Here is a 16,922-nt window from a genome sequence, read left to right as displayed (position 1 = left end):
AAGAAATAGTGTTTCTCCATATTTAAATTCTAGGGGAGGTGAAATGGCAGTTTTGTGAGTCTCAGGCCTTTCTGATGAAATTAACCCCACTAAATCTTCTAGGCTGGACAGAGGGTGAGAATGTTCCTTCCTCACACATTTTCTTGCTACTGGAAGGGGAACAAAGGAAGGAGATTCACTGTCCCTTCTTTAACCCTAGTCTGCCTTCAGTTCCCTTAACCGGAATTCTCATGATTTGATGTCCTCTTTGACTGCTGAGAGATTGTAAAACAGCTTTTCCTGGTGAAACATCAAAGTGCTTGAAAAAACTTATGTTTTTCAATGGAAAAAAAATTCATTTGACCATGTCTATTAGAAGTTTTTTTTAAACAACTGTACCAGAAAAGAAGAAGTTGGTGATTTCATTTCTTATACATTTTAAAACGAAATTTCAGTCAACTTAATTTATAGAATGTGTGATATGTTATTATGTAAAAACTGAGGACCATGTCACAGCTCATTCAAGATTTGGTCTAGTATTTTAGGAATCATGAAGTTGTTAATGTTAAAAAAAGAGTATTTTCATAATGGGCAATAATGTGCACTTGAGTCTCACACGGCAGCTCTTGTGTGTGTGTCCCCCACCCTTTTTTTTCTTCTTAGGAGTCAAAGCACAAGCTAGACAGCCTAAGATACATTTCAGAGCATCACAAAACTCCCTTTGGCAGACAACTTATTCACACTGTGGAAAAAGCACTTTACCATGTTCAAAAATTAATTAAAAATGTCTAATGTGACTCAAGAAATCATACACAGAACCCCTGTGATGCATTTTTAATGAAAAAATACTCCTGAAATTTATTAAATGTTATAGATTTATACCTTCCAAATAATTCAAAGCAACGTCTCCAGAACTACCAGTGATCTAATCTCCCAAGCTGAAAATTATATGAAATAAGGCATTTGACATTCAGTAAATACTCTCAGATATTGTTAAAAAAAAAAAAAAAAAGAGAGAATAAAAAAATACTGGTAATTAGGAAGTCTGAAGGGGAATATGTCATTTGATATAAATCAGAAATGACAGTACACAAATAATTCAGTGCTTCCATTATTACACTTTAAGGGTTTTGTAGGGCGTACAGTGCTGCTTGCTACCAAATAACTCCACCCCAAATGCAGTTATTTGGGATAACAGGTGTGGAGTTTCTGAATTGATTTGGTACAGGATGACAGTAGCTATTTAGAAGCAATGAAAGATCCGTGAAGTGACTTGTGCTCCAAACTGACTGTATTTTTTGATTGGTGTCTTGAGACGCCTTGGAGGGATGTGAGCCTTAAGGACGCACCATGCTCAGTGCTCCCTCAAGTGTGTCTGATAAAAGAAGTTGTGTACCCAGAATTACTAATGAAGCTTTAAAGATTTGGAATAGAAATGTGCATATTAATCCTTAAAAGGGCTCCATTTTTAAGTCTATCATTGCTGCCTCCTTCTAGAAAAACATAAATTTCTCACCCTGAAAAATCACGTCATGTTTTTCTCATTGTTCATGTTCTTTAAAAAAGTAAATTAAGCACTTAGATCCCAGTGTCGATGAGTTAGATGTGTGTTTTAAGTCATCCTTTAAGAATTTGGATCCTGGTTTAGTTTGGGCAACCATGGAAGCAAAGAACATCTACAGGAATTAATTGAACTCCTCTCATTGAACTCCAGGGGATTCCTTCCATGAAACCCTGATGCCCAGCACATGGAAAGGATGCATAGATGAGACTTTACCACAGGGGAAGACAAATATTTGTAAAATGTGGCTTAGATGACAATATTTGGGAGTTACATACTGGCTATGGATGAGTTAGTGGAATCACACCCAGTATAGTAATGGTCTCTGGTTAAACAGGGCTCTGCACCTACACCTTTATGGGCAAAGCAGGGAAATGAAAAGGGGCTAGAACATATTGTTTCCTTAGATAGATGTAGTGTGACCAACTGCTCTGTTTTTGCTGCCCATGCACTTTTATCATCAGTCTTACACTCCAGTTAAAAGCTGACAATCCAGTAGAAAATCCAGAATTCTTGGGAATATTTTTCTATGTGTGTGGTGTTCCTTTTCCTTTAATGTATATTCCTCTTCTCTTTAAAATGTTGGAAATATCCAGTTGAAGTCATATCTTAAAGATAATATCATGTTCGTCATTGCTACTGCTAAGGAAGTCCAGGATTTTAAGTGATTTTAAGTTCTCCTGTGTAAAAGATGACCCATCTGGCATTTAATCTAAAATCAAAATTTTTATGAGTCAGGAAAGTGAGAAAGAGGGAAACAGATACATACACACAGACTTGTAGCATGTGACATGGGTTGCAATCAGGCTGGTGGAACATCCTGACCTCAGTGATGTAAGTGAGGCCACAGAATTTAACCCATGAAATGGGTAAGGTGAAAATTAAAAAGAGAAGAGGAAAAAAACAAAACAAAACAAAACGGAAAAAAAAAAAAAGAAAGAAGAAGAAGAAGAAGAAGAAGAAGAAGAAGAAGAAGAAGAAGAAGAAGAAGAAGAAGAAGAAGAAGAAATAAAAGAGGAAATAAATAAAAAAAGAAGAAACTCCCCAAACACTTCCTTTCTCAGAGGTGGGGGAACAGGAAACTGCTGGGTAAAATCTCACCTTTCACTGTAGCAGATGCAGTCTTGCTGAAGATAGTGAAGATAGTGAAACCGTGCACAGTGTGCATGAAGAGCAACATGTGCCACTTAGCTGGTGCAGTGTAAATCAAGGCATAAGGGAGAGGTAGGTGAAGGGGAGAGAAGAAAATAGAAATACAATTCTGATATCTCTTGAAGTAACAATTTTTAGCATATCTTTTGGATAACAACATTTAAAAACTGCTCTAAATCTTCCAAATTGAATCAAAAGAGCAAGACTCAGGTTTTTTTTGCCAGGAGATTAAAGAACCATCTCCAAGAAGGCAGAGTTGTTGTTTTTGACTTCCCACAGAGTGTGAAGCAACTTCTCAGCACTGGCAGGGCACAAGCAAACCCCAACCCACCTGATCTGAGAATCTGTCCCTGCTCCTACCTAGGATCTGGACAATCTTCCCTCCATTCTCACACTAAATCCCAGGCAGAGTTGAGCCTGCCCCCATGGCAAGCAGTGAGCATTAAAATTCCAAAGATCTCAGCTGGCTCTGCTATGCGTTATGCCAGCTGGAGATCATTTCTCCATAGCGTCCTGATCCAGAAATATTCAAGTTTGTAACTTCCTGAAATCCCCCTCCTCCACTTGAAATATGGCATTTTAAAAACCATTTCCTTTATCCAGAGACCTCTGTGGGTTTTGAAAATGCCATGAGTTTAAAATATTTCTTTTAATGGTTATTCGTTTTTTTACTGAAACAAAAGTCAATTTTCACAAAGCCACAAATGTCTGTGGTCACTCAGGCTTACTAATACTTTCCACAAATATCTCAGACAGTACTTAAAATAAAGGAATCTGTTTTAAATCCTGGCACCTGAAAACAGCTGCTGTGATTTTTTGATATTTTTCATTAATTGCTTGGGAAAAAGAAATTTGATGCACTCTTTTGCAGTATTTCTTAAAGGTTCCATCAGCCTACAAAGTGATAGCAGATTAATAATTGTGAAAAATTCAGTGCAAATTGACAGACAAAATTTAATTAGCTCAGAGGTCACCTCCTAGAGTCAGGTATTAGACAAATCCATTGTTTGTGCTACCTGAGCAGGACAGTGAATGAATGCTTGTTGCTTTGCTGGTAAACAAATGTAATTTTTGGGATGAAAAAGCAAAAATCTTACATGCAATGGGGTGGGCTGTGCAACAAAGTATGCTGGCACAGCCTGGCCCTGCTGAGCAGGTGGGAGGACAGTGAGCATCAGTCCAGGAGCTGAGGGAAGTGTGGTGGTGGCAGAGGGCACTGCCACAAAGGTTTCACCTGAGAGCCCAGGGTGGAGCGCACAGCTTCTCCCTCCCCCCAGCTGCCTTAGGGAGCAGGCAAAGGAACTTTCCAAGAAAAGCAGGACTTGACGTAGGTGATTGACTCTAGGCTGCAAATCCTGGGAATCCTGCACTGCTGTCTTGCTTCAGATTGATCATTAACCTAGAAATTCAATTTATGGCAGATTCCTGCACAGGGCAGTGACCAGCATCTGAGGAGCCTCTCTTGAAGGAAGCTGGGCTGAATGCAAAGCTGCTGGGGGTGCTGACCTGTTCAGAGTAGATGCTCATAATGCTCTCCCACAGTATTACTGATCCTCAAGCTTTTCTCCACACATCATGTGGTCTTCATGACATTTTTACTTTGTGTTATCCCTTCCTGGAAAACTGAGCTCTAAAAGCCTCTCTTGTAACCAGCTGCCCTGGGCTACTGTGAGGAGAATCCCTTGAGAATGAACAACACATGATCTCTGCCCTGGGCAGATGTGAAAGTCCCAAATCTGTGCCTGTCCCCACCACAGCTGTGCTGCAGCTGCCGCCACCAGCATCCAGCACTGTTATCTCCAGCACACCAAAAGGGACTCCTCAGGTAGGATAGAGTGAGGCTTGATTTGAGCTTACAGAAACATCTTGAACAGGCTGAGAGGGTGCTTTGCTTCAAAAATTCCTGATTCCTGTTGAAGAAACTTGCTATTCCCTTCACTACATGTGCAATCAATTCTCGTGCTTCTATTTCCAGCAGACAGCTCCTCACTGTCAGCCCAGCAGTGCTGAGCAGAGCCTGCCACTCCACAGAACCAGTGCTGCAAAGTCTGTGACTCTGAAGAGGAGCCAAGGTCTGGCTGGCCATGAAAATTGAATTGTTTCATCATGCCTGAACCATGGCCCCTCAAAGGCCTGGTGGGGGGAAGAAGGTCTCCACCTCTGGGAATCTCTGGCTACTGCCTATTCATAAAGAATCTTTTTTTATTTTCCTTTCTTTCTTTTAAAAAGAAAAAGTACAGAGCAGCATATGCATTTCTACAGTCTAAATCACAGAACCACAGAATGGCTGAGGTTGCAGGGGACTTTGGAAGGTCATCCAGCCCAAACCCCTTTCTCAGTCAAGGCCACCTGCACCAGTTCCTGAGTACCATGTCCAGATGATTCTTGAATATCTCTAATGAAGAAAACTGCCTGATCTGCCCGGGTGATCTGTGTCAGCATTTAGTCAGCCTTGCAGTAAGGAAGTGTTTCCTGGTGTTCAGAAGGAACCTCCTCTGTTTCAGTCTTTGCCCTTTGCCTCTGGTCCTAGCACTGGGCATGATGGAAAAGAATCTGTCTCCATCTAATTTGCACCCTACCTTAAGGTATTTATCTGCATTGATAAGATCCTTTCAAGCCTTCTCTTTTCCAGGCTGAATAGTCCCAGTTCTCTCAGCCTTTCTGCAAATCAAAAATGCTGCATTGCTTTAACCATCTTCATGGCTCTTTGTTGGACTCTCTCGGATATATCCATGTTTGGCAGCTCAGCTCTGGATTCAACATTGCAGATGTGTCTCAGCCAGTGCTGAGTAGAAAAGAAGGATCACATCCCTCATCCTGCCTGCAGTTTGCCTGATTAGGCCCAGGACACCACTGTCGTCTCTGTTACAAGCACACGTTGCTGGCTCATATTCAACTTGGTGCCTACCAGGTCCCCCCTGTAGTGCACAAGTGATTTCCACCTGTGGATTCCATGGTGTTTTCCACCAGGCATTGTTGCATGAGGTTGCTCCTTCCTAGGTACAGGAATTTTTCCTTCCTTTTGTAGAACAACTGATCCCATCTTTTAGAAATAAGTCCTCTAAGTGACTTTAAAACAGAGAAGAAACTCAGCAAGAGGCAGAATGAAATGCTAAAGTATGGGAATAAATGGAGCATCACTGAGGGCATCCCTGTTGGGGAATTGAGAGAGTGAGGAGCACAGAGGAAGAGGGGCTGTGTCCCTTTCCCTGCCCTGCCTGGATCCTGCCCAGTGTGCTGTGTTAAGGCTGCAGCCAGACCACACCCTCACAAGAAATGACATGAGATTTGCTCCAGGACAAAAAAACTTGAATGTAGTGAAAGTTGTTGAGCATCCTTTCACTACTTGCTGGGAATTTCAGGGGAAGAGCTGCCACCAGGCATGCAGCCAGATGGAAAAATCCAGGGAGAGCCATGAATACTGTCATGGATATTTCTGCTAAGTCTCCCTTAGAGCTGATTCTGGAGGAGTTGTGACAGTGCAACTTTCCTGGCAGAAAAAGCATTGCTTTTCCAATGAACTATTTCAGAAGTGGTCATCAGTTTAAGATATTACCAAATTTGAAAGTATTCTTAATGTGAGAAAAATTGAAACAACTTTTAACTTTCCAGTACTTACTCATCCTGTGTTGACAGATTAGATGAGTTTAGATCATATTTTATTGTGCTGTGTATGTGTTAGAGCAATATTGCAGTAATCTGGGCTACCAACCTTTTGGTTTATCTTGTTTAATGTCCTGCATCTTTGGAAGTAGGACTGCCATTTTAGTCCAGTCCAGAACATTTCCCATTAGTCACAGTACATCCTCTGGGAATGTTAAATGGAGCCAAGGGAGAGAGGGAAAAGAGCACAGACCCAGTTATAAATATAGAACAATCTTTTTTCTTTAACTGAGAACTTTTACACAATAAATGATATCTTCTGAGTCTGGTGTGGTTTATATTGGGCACATATATTGTCAGTAAGAGGAACTCAGAGGTGTTCTGCAGGGAATTCCTCTGCTTTTATTAAGATTAAAAGGAATTCACTTATAACTATGCTTAATTGCCCGCTGTCTTGACACAGCCTTTGAGAAGAGTGAGGGTTCCCCTTGCTTTCCAATAGCAGAGCATCCCCAGAGACCTTGCTACCATGTTTTCCTTCATTTGCAGAGGTGCACTGAAAATTGAGGATAAGAGTTTTTAGTGTCAAGCTATGCTATAAAGAAGTTGAAAGCTGAAGACTAATGAGGCTTAGGAAGAACATGCTGTGCCTTGGTCCATAGATCTGAAGGGCTAAAAAGATCTAAATTTCTTCACTAAGGGGGAAAATTATGCCTGACCAATCTAGTGACATTATGTGATGGAGTGACTGCAGCAGGCAACAAGGGAAGATTGATTGATTGATTGATTGATTGATTGATTGATTGATTGATTGATGCCATCTGTCTAGAGCTCTGTAAGGCCTTTGACACAGCACAACATGATTATCTCCAAATGCAAAGACATGGATTTGATGTGGGTAAGGAATTGTCTGGATGGAGGCAGCCAGAGAGTTGTAGTCAATGGTTCCTGTGTCCAGGCAGAGTCTGGTGACGAGTGGTGTCCCTCAGACTGTGTATCAGGACTCTTCCATACCTTCACCAGTGACACAGAAAGGGAAATAGAGTGTGCCTTCAGCAAATTTGCAGAAGACACCAAGCTGAGCTGACACAACAGAAGGATGGGATGCCATCCAGAGGCACCTGGACAAATGTGAGATGTGGGCCCACAAGAACCTCATGAAGTTCAACAAATCCAAGTGCAAAGTGCTACAACTTTGTTGGGGCAATCCCAGACACAAGTACAGACTGGGAGGAGAACTCTTTGAGACCAGTCCTACAGAGAGGTTTTGGAGTTCCTTTTAGATGAAAAGCTGGACATGACCTGGCAATGTGTGCTGGCAGTCCAGAAAGCCAGCCACATCCTGGGCTGATTCCAAAGCACCATGGGCAGCAGGGCAAGGGAGGGGATTCTGCCCCTCTGCTCTGCTCTTGTGAGACCTTCCTCTAGACCTGCTCTTACAGGTCCTCAGCACAGGACACAAACCTGTCAGAGCAGCTCCAGAGGAGGGTTACAGCACCTCTCCTGTGAAGACAGGATGAGAGAATTGGGGTTATTCAGCCTGTAGAGGGGAAGGATCAAAGGACACCTTATGGTAGCTTTCCAGTACCTTAAGGAAACTAATAAAAAGATGGAGAGAAACCCTTTACATGGGCAGATAGAGATGTGACAAAGGAAAACAGTTTTAAACTTAAAAAGAGGAGATTTAGATTAGAAGTTAGGAAAAAATTGTTTATTGTGATGCTGATGAGACTCTGGATCAGGTTGCCCAGGGAAGGGAGCATCCCTGGAAGTGTTTAAGACCAGGTTAGATGGGGCTCTGAACAACCTGGTGTAGTGGACTCTGTCCTTGCCCTTGGCAAAGAGGTTGGAAGTAGCTGATCTTTAAGTTTCCTTCCAACCCAAACCATTCTACAGTTGTAGCTGAGTAGGCAGATGAGGCTCACACGAAGAGGCAGAGGGCCAAGGGATGCCTGAGAGACATAAAGCAGTTGCAATTTTGTCAGTTTTCCTCCAGTCTAATAAGTGCATTGCCTCAGTGTCTTTCTGTAAATGTTGTACCACTTGGTCTCCTGTTGCCCTGGTGGTTTTGGCCTTCCGATGTTGACATATTCTTGTTACACTTTCTCACATTCTTTCTGGTAAACAGAACTGTTTTGCATTCCTCTTTGGAGAAAGCGAGCACTGATACACATTGTGATAAACCAGTGGAGTCAGAGGTCTCTTCATCACTGTCCAATCCATGCTCATTGATAGATTTCCATAAATAGACATGTTATGTAAATAAAGAGGATTTTTTCCTGCTCGACCAACTTGGAGTCAGGTGTGTGTGTCTGTTTCTCATTCTGTGTGCATCACAACGACCACAGTCTCTTGCAGAGACTTTTCCCCAGAGCTCTCTGCCTGTACATGCCCTTCATTTAAGGCCACACTGTGAAAATGTTTATTTTTCAGGACACCTACTGCTCAGGAAAGCTCTTTGCCATGCCCAGGTCTTCTTCTGCAGCATGCCCCTTTCAGGTCTGTCTTCACAGTGAGTCAGGCAGACTAAAACTCCCTTCAGATGTCTCCTTTTCCTCCCAATGATCCAGGTGTAGAAGGAAGTAGGTTGCTCCCACCCACAACTCACAGGGAAAGAGAGAACAGGCTGAAAAATCTGAAGCTATAGATCAGACAAGGAGAACTGCAGTAGTTAACTGGATATCTCTGGTGACAGCTTAAGTGACCCAGAGAGACAAGTCTCCAGAGGCAATTGAAGTGTTTGCTGTCACAAGTGAAACATCTAAGCCTTAAGATGTCTCTTGCATCAAACTTGGATCTCTGGTTCCTGTGTGGAGAGGTCAGCTGTGTTTCAAGCCACCAGAGAAGCTGCAGCAGCAGACAGTGATCTGCACCAGGGGAGGTTGGGAAGTGAACAAGGAAAGAAGCAGTGAAGGGGATTGTGCGAAGACAAAGTTGATAAAGAGAGATAGAAGATCAAAGTGAGAGGACAGAGAGAGGAGGACAACAAACCAGGACAAGAGACAAAAGGGCAGATTGAGAGAAAATGGGAAGAGACTGAAAGAAGATAGAAACTAGGGCAAGAGAGAGGGGTAGGGAAAAAGCGTATTAATTGGAAAAGGAATATGAAAAAAATCTGCCTGAAAAAGGAGATGGAGAAAGGAGCACAACACAGTGGATCAGAGAAGGAAAAACAATACTTTCAGAACAGCAAATGTTTCCATAGAAATAAGATGCAATTGGAGAGGGGTATGGACCCTTACTTCTCCCCAAGTTGAAATAATATAAAAATATCCTCTCCCCAGCAACATCAGCAGCAAACAGACATCTCAGACCAAATCATCATAAATGCTTCTCTTGTACATGCTTGTAATGCTATAGGAGAGGCACTGCCTCTCCTGGGAACAAAACAGTCAAAGCAGTCTCTTTGAGACTTGAGAACACGTTTTCAGCTTGTATTCCTAAAGAATGTGTTTCAGCCTCATATTTCTAATGAACCAAGAAGGAAGGAAAGAATGAAATTAAAGCCCCCTCTGCCCTCAGCAGGACCTAACAGACAGTTTTTCCTCTAGGGCTTAGTTTCCTTCTAGGTCTTACACCCTTCTGGCATTATAGTGGCAGCAGGATGAATACAGTTGATTGAACCCATTGCTATTCTGTGTCAGAGATGGTTTAAGGTCTTGCAATCATTTTATTCAGCACAGTTAGGAGATGAATTACTCCAGGCTGGTATTCCTTGATAGCTTCAGTAGTTTGAGTTTTAGTAAGAACCTCTCTTCCCTATTACTATTTCTTCCCAGATGCTATTTCTGTTCTTTCTTCTTGCAAGCAAAGCCTTGCCATCTTCTTAACCTTCCCCTTTCTTTGTAGTCCTGGTCAGAGAGTTGAAGTAAAAACCTCTCCCTCTGACTCTGGTTGCATTTCTCCAATCCTTCCTTGCTCTTGTCAGAAGATACAGCATCCCAAAGCTTGTTTCTCTCTATCTAACAAATCCCACACATCAGTCAAGCATGCCAGCCTCCCGTCTCTGTTTCATTTTGGCTTTATGCCCTTTTGCTCCTCTTCCCTTTGAACTTTGCCAGGTACAGGAACCAAGTCAGGACTGGTACCTACAGCTTGGAGCCCAAAGCTTGGCAGATCTCTCTGTTTTCTTCCCTGTGGTGCCCAGCTCTGTGGCTTGAGGCACATCACTGCAGCAGAAGTCAAGAAACATCCTCCATTGTTAATTACCTGGTAAGTACTACCCAGTACCAAGAAGTAGAGCAGTGATGGCTACTCACTTCTTAGTTCAGAATCTCCCCTACCAATTATTTTTCAGGAGATCTAGTTACGTGGTCTTTTCCATTTTCTGAGTTCATTCCCTTCACCCCAAGACTGCAGTAGCAGCATGAGACACACATGAGCTAAGCACCACATCATTTCCCAGTAAAAGTAACTCCTCAGCTCTATTATCCTCTTTCATACTGCATCATTGTAGTCCAGAAATGCATCTTGTTGACTGTCCTCCACAGATATCACCCAACAGAGTAGATCTTATAGAAAAAATGTCAGTCTGTCATTTCAGCCTGGTTGAGGAATCAATTAAAATTTGAATGAGAGCTACAAGTAGCAAAGAGCACTTCTCAAAACTCCAGCTGCAAACAAGGCTGAGCTAGAGCATGCCTTACAGGTTGTATGGTTTATCTCAGGCATGGTATAGCAAATGTAGGATGCATAAACATTGCAGAGCAATAAAGCTTTTAGTCCCAAATGCTACTATCAAGAAAGATGGTAACATAGTGAGGCCACAAAGAAGGAAGTAATTTCAGGATTAAGAATGGGACTATAATGAGCTACTACCTTCTTGCTCACTCCCCCAAGTCAGTTAAAACCACCAAGCAGAAATGCCTACCTGCACAAATACCTTGGCCATTAGGTTTAGCTTTTTGACTCGCCTCTCTTATTTGCTGGATGTAGTTGCAGACACTGACAATTTCTCACCATCTGTATAATTATTTAGGCTACTACATGCATGTGGTATAGATATACCTAGTATTGTAATCATTACAATAATTCACTATTCCTATTTTGAAATTTAAATTTATGATCAGTTTAGATTCAGGTGCTTTAAGATGAAAAATCGTAAGTATATTGAAGATTCTGTCATCCCATCTCTCTACAACTACAGCTATGAGGAATGTTTACTTATGGAGAGGAATCCACATGCATCTTGGAATGTGCAGCGACAGTAAAAATTAAATTAAATACATCTCAAAATAGGTCATTCAGGAAGCGGCCATTATTTTATTTAAAAAAAATCAAACACCCTTGCCCCACCAAAGGCAAGTCAACAACAGCCACAGCAAAAATCAAAATACAACTAAAAAAACCCTGAAGTGCTAAAAAGTGTGCAGATCCCAAAAAGATTTCTTTGTTTTGCTGCCAGTTCAAAGTAGCTGGGTGGCAATAACCAATGCATCCAGCTTGCTGCAGCCTACAACACTAGACCCATTTTCTAAATGAGGACACTGAAGAATACATCAGATTTATAGTGTTTTGAAAGCACACACAGGAGTCTTTTCATTACCCAGGCCCCAAAGGAGATATAATTGGTTTCAGAATTTATGTGCAATAAATCCTTCTGCTTGGTTATTTGTTAATAAGTTCTGTTGATAATACTTTGCGGTGCCTTTAGTGCCTCCTCTGTGTGTTGTCACAATGGAAGTCCAAGTTTTGTGAGTTGGACAGTTGGGGCATCAGTAACCCTGCAAACTTAGGTATGAAAAGGGTACTATCTCATGCTGAGGCCAGAAGATAGTGGTCAAGGGAGGTCAGAAAAAGTCCTGCATCTCTGCACCTTGCTGCTGCACTGTGGTCTGTACAAATGGTGAGGCAAAGGATAAGGTTTTTCTTATTTTGGGAAGTCATGTGAGTAGGCAGTACTAGAAACATCCAGGTGTAGGAGGGATGGATTGTTTTTTCTGATTTGCTAGTATTTCTACTGATTAGCAAAGTAGAACTGTAAAGCAAGTCATTTTTGCACCCCTATATCTGTTCTACCATTTAGTCTCCAGGAACTTCTCCAAGTCCATCTCACGAGCAACAGTGGGTACCTTAAGTGTCTTAACACCTTGGTGTCTCCCAGACAGTGTTAGTTTGTCCAGCACAGCTTTCCCTTGCCAAAGACATTCTGAACCCCAAGAGAACAAACAGTGATATTCAGGTGTCACTGGGCCCCCCAGGTGGGGTGGAGAGCACACAAGTAATTGTCTGGCTGCTCTCTCTGTAAGGGTTAGACAGAGCCACTATCACAGAACAAAACCATAGCAATCGCAGGTCATTTCCAGGTGAAGAATGTTATGGCTCAGCATTACATCAGCAGGGAATCCCCTTGGGGATCAGATGTGAGCAGAACACAATTAGATGACAAGGAAATCCTTTACCCAAAAAAGGGTTTAGTTTAGGTTTGGTTTAAAAAAAGTGTAATGAATTGTAAGGTTGCATTCAAAGATGTTTGCCTGAAAGCTGATTCTACAGAGGTTTTGATTATCATCTGTTACAAAATCACTTATTATTTGGAACCTTTCATGCCTATAGCATGCACTTGCCAAATTTAGACCAGTAGATCATTTATATTTTATAAGAAGATATGACAGAACAGGCAAAAACTGTATTTTTATGGTGCGTTACAGCCTTAAAACATTGGAAAATAAATGGTTGGTATAAACTTACCATTTAATATTTATCACTGCCACCCAGCCTAGGAAAAGGATCTCGCTGCCTTGATGTTGTTCTCTGCAGCCCTCTTTCTCCAAAAAGTCCCATGTGCAACAGGAACCATGCTCACAGATGAAACAACAAGGATTTGACTTTTCAGAATCTAATTTATGGCTGCCATATAGTGCTCTTCCATTAATGAATCTTTTTTTCACTTATGTGGGAAGGGAAGGGAAGGGAAGGGAATTAGCAGAATTTTTATCTTTGCAGAAGTAATATTAAGGAAGTAGTCTCTCCAAATAAGACCTGTGAGACCTTATTGGGTTATTATGAAGGATATACCCTCTATCATTGCCCAGTTGTGTGGGGTCCCTTAGTCTCTTTTGCTGCTCATTGATTTTTAGAAGTGACGTATGGCAGCAATCACAGAATCCCCTTCAGTACCAAATGCTTCTTTTCCTTTGGTCCTAGAGACATGTATTTTGAATTTTCTTCCCATATATAACTGAAATGACTGAAATGTCACCTGTCACTTCAGTGTGAATTGGGCTGAAAAGACAGCCTTCAATTACACCAGTGCCAATGGAAAGGGAAGGAGGAAGTACACAAGGCTCTCATCCCATTCCTTGTAGTGCAATATATTTGGAGGTGAGCTGGAGGTGAGACAGAAAGGTCCTGACAGGGTCTGTCTTCAGCCCAGAGAGGAGATGGTCTCAGAGACCTGTTTCTGAGCTGGTAACAAGAGAGCCTTGTTGTTATAAGTATGAACATTAGTAATGGCAAAGGCTCACAAGGGCCTAAGCCAGATCCAGTGATCATGTTTCAGCTGTATCAGCTGACTTCTTCAAACAAAACCTAAGCCATCTCCAATACTTGGTCGAAAGAGGGCACAGGAAGAAGATAAAATGAATCTTGCTTAAGAAGTAGAATGTTAAGAAAACAAACCCTGAAGGTTTAGTCAAACACAAAGGAGAGGAGTTTTGTCTTTCCCAGCTGTCAAATCCTGATCCTCTTTCACATCTACAGCAGCAAAGGAATTGCCAGGTGCTCTGACCTAAGCCCTGAACCACATTAGTGGACATTGCTTGCAGTGTGTGTCTCCAGCACCTGGACCAAGCAGATCTGCAGGAAGGTGAAGCTTAATCCTCTGTCTAATGAGGTGAAACAGCAGAGTGCTCCATTTCCTTCAGCCATAATCCAATTTCCACATATGGAATAATCCACTTCACCTTCAGACAATAACTTTATCCATCAAGGGTGAAAGAATGAAGCAGATTATCACTTTACTCAATGAAACAACCTATTGGTCCCTAAAAAAGCTTGTGCCGACATGTGGCTCTAGCTGTTTGCTGCTAACAGAAAATTACTTTGTCACTGATCCTGTCCTTTAATGGATTTCTGTATTCCTGCTTCATTGTGATGTCACTGTCACCTATTTCCCAGACTTCCTTTTAATCTTATTGTCAGGAAAGAAGCTTGATCACAACCCCCTAAAGTAGATTCTGGCTCCTCACTCAACAGAGCTCACATGTTGCTTTACCTAGTTTTGCTCAAAACAACTGGCAGAACGTTGTTTACATATTAGCTAAGAAGCTCAGAAACCCTCCGGAGGTCTGAGGTTAATGATGGAGTGAGTCAGTACTCACAACAAGATTAACAAGATTGTTTTATCTACTTGCCATTCCCAAGGTGCAGACAATGAAAAGACTAGATTGTTGTGTGTCCTAGAGTTTATCTATGGCTGCTGTATAGAATTTGTACTGAGCATCAGAGATGACTTAGAATAAAACAGAGACACTCCTACCCTTCTTTTGCAGAACAGGATAGGTCACTAAGGCGTGGGGAGTGATTTAGGACCTTCCTCCTCACAGAGTGACAATGGTTTGCAACTTCAAAGAACTCTCCAAGAGGCTTTGCTACAGTTGCCACAGCAATTAAGACAAGGGGCTGCACCACAATTTTCTTCTTGGAACAAACGTGGTCACATTTGTGGAGTGTGCTTTAAGGTGTCCATGGGAGAACTACATCTAGGCTAATTCAGGCATTGTTTCTAGTTATCTGGATGTATACCACTGCTTTAAAATCTGTACAATGCTTCTCTTTTGTGTATAACAACATGAGTGCAAGAAACAGGTCACTTTGATTAAAAAAGAGCATAAAATATGTTAAACTTAGTTTGGGGAGCTTTGACATGAAAGTCTGTCACACAGTTGTTCAGATTCTTGCACCAAGTCTCAGCTGTTGATCAGAAATTCACTGTTATTTTGAGACAGTTAATCTATGTCCTTTGAAGGAAGGAAATGACTCATAAGCTTGGTCTGGGGTCTGTTATCTAGTATGAAAATTTTTAATATTGAAACAACCCATAAGTTCTAGACAGGATGGCTGGAGATAGACTGAGCTATGAACAGATATACAGAGATATGAGCTGCACATATGTACACATGCTAGTATTTTTCTTCCATAATGCTCATTACTTCAGTATCAAAGCATGCATTTGCTTAGGAGCAATTCAAAGACCTGGAAGATCTTTGAAGGAAGCAGGGAAGAGGAGATTTAAGTGACTCCCTTGCTGGAGGATATGGAGAGAGTTGGTAACAGTCACCTACTTCGCATAGGAAGGAGCATGAGAACCATCATCTTAATAATGAATCTAACATAGTTTGCATTTTATAGTAGTGAAATGACACTGCAGTTGGAGTAACTTAACACTGTTCTGAACCAGTGCTGGTATGTATGAGCAGTGTGGCACACCAACTGGAACAATAATGAGAAATTTTCACTCCATGTGCCTTTCCTTTGTCACCAAGGAACCTGGTCCACACAGAGTCAGCTGGTCCCACAGCAGCAGTGGAGGAAACCCTGGCAAGAGTTGCAAGCAGAAGATTAGATTTAATTGAACGACATTTTGATTCGTAAAGATCACACAGATGGAGAAGCCTGATTTAAAGGAAAGTTAAAGGTCATGCACTACTTAGGCAGGAGTGGAATTTGTCCATCCTGCTAACTCTAAAAATAAACTTTTAAGAATGTAATAAAATTGGACTTAGGACTGGAGGCATTTTGTATATTTTGAAGTGCTTATGTATGAGCTGTGTGGGACATGTGCCTAATGAAGGGAACAGGGAACTTGCATAGTGATTAAAAACATGGGCATGAACACTGCAAGTCTGCAAGATGGAAACCACATTGGTGTCCCAAGTTCACCTATAAACTAAGACAATTATTTCCCTGCCCCTGATTTGAGACCTTTCAGCACCAGATCAGCAGCAACGTCTGTAATATTTGAGTAGTGGGTGCATATGATCCAATCACTGAGATTGGGAAGGGTTATAGGACCTCATCCATTGACTTCAGAGGGCTTAGGAAAAACCCTTTTCAGCTTGCATATATATTTTTTTCCCTAATTAAATTCCATGATAGATAAGATTTGGGACAAGAAAAAACTTGGTCTTCCACCCCCAAAGGACAATATATGACCCCACATATATATCAGTTTCAATTAGTGTTACCAGGAAAGGCAAGCCCCACTGAAAAATTGGCTCAGAGTACTGATTTCTCTGTAATGGGTAATGACCATGAAAGAACTCAGAGCTCACAAAATTAAACAGCTTTTTTTCTAAGAGAAATATTTACAGAGTTTCTGCAGCTTTTAAGCCATGGGGGCATTGAGTGATAGCATGGATATCTCTTTTTCTCATGCCTACTAATCTTGCTTGTCTCCTTCTGAGCCCCAAGATTATTACCAAAGGCACCAATGGCACAAGATTTGGTGAGAGAGTTTCCTGAGCCACCAGTACAGGTGACACATAAGTGCCACCTACCTCTTTGTAGGTCCTATAGGCGATGAAAAAGTAGGAAAGCTTAAAAAAATTCTCACTGTCATGATAAAATACGAAGCAATCATCACATGCAGTACAATTCTTCCTTGAAGGTTATCAATCCAATGTGA

At 41.6% G+C, this 16,922-nt stretch overlaps 1 protein-coding gene across 1 annotated transcript in view; it reads right to left on the bottom strand.

The window, feature by feature from the left end:
• The window catches only part of LOC148225586 (uncharacterized), a 123,982-nt gene that overhangs the window by 74,417 nt on the left and 32,643 nt on the right, over window positions 1-16,922 (bottom strand). The window contains exons 1-2 of the mRNA XM_088179640.1: window positions 12,986-13,164; window positions 2,642-2,731 (exon numbers count right to left, since the gene is read on the bottom strand). The gene's annotated coding sequence lies outside the window, so the exon portion shown is untranslated. Of the gene's footprint in view, window positions 1-2,641; window positions 2,732-12,985 lie in introns of the transcript that reaches the window.

The sequence above is a fragment of the Sturnus vulgaris genome, chromosome 1 (genome assembly GCF_052056855.1).
Source record: "Sturnus vulgaris isolate bStuVul1 chromosome 1, bStuVul1.hap1, whole genome shotgun sequence".
Lineage (NCBI taxonomy): Eukaryota > Metazoa > Chordata > Aves > Passeriformes > Sturnidae > Sturnus > Sturnus vulgaris.
The sequence above is the reverse complement of the archived record's forward strand: the minus strand, read 5'-3'. Positions and strand labels throughout refer to the sequence as shown.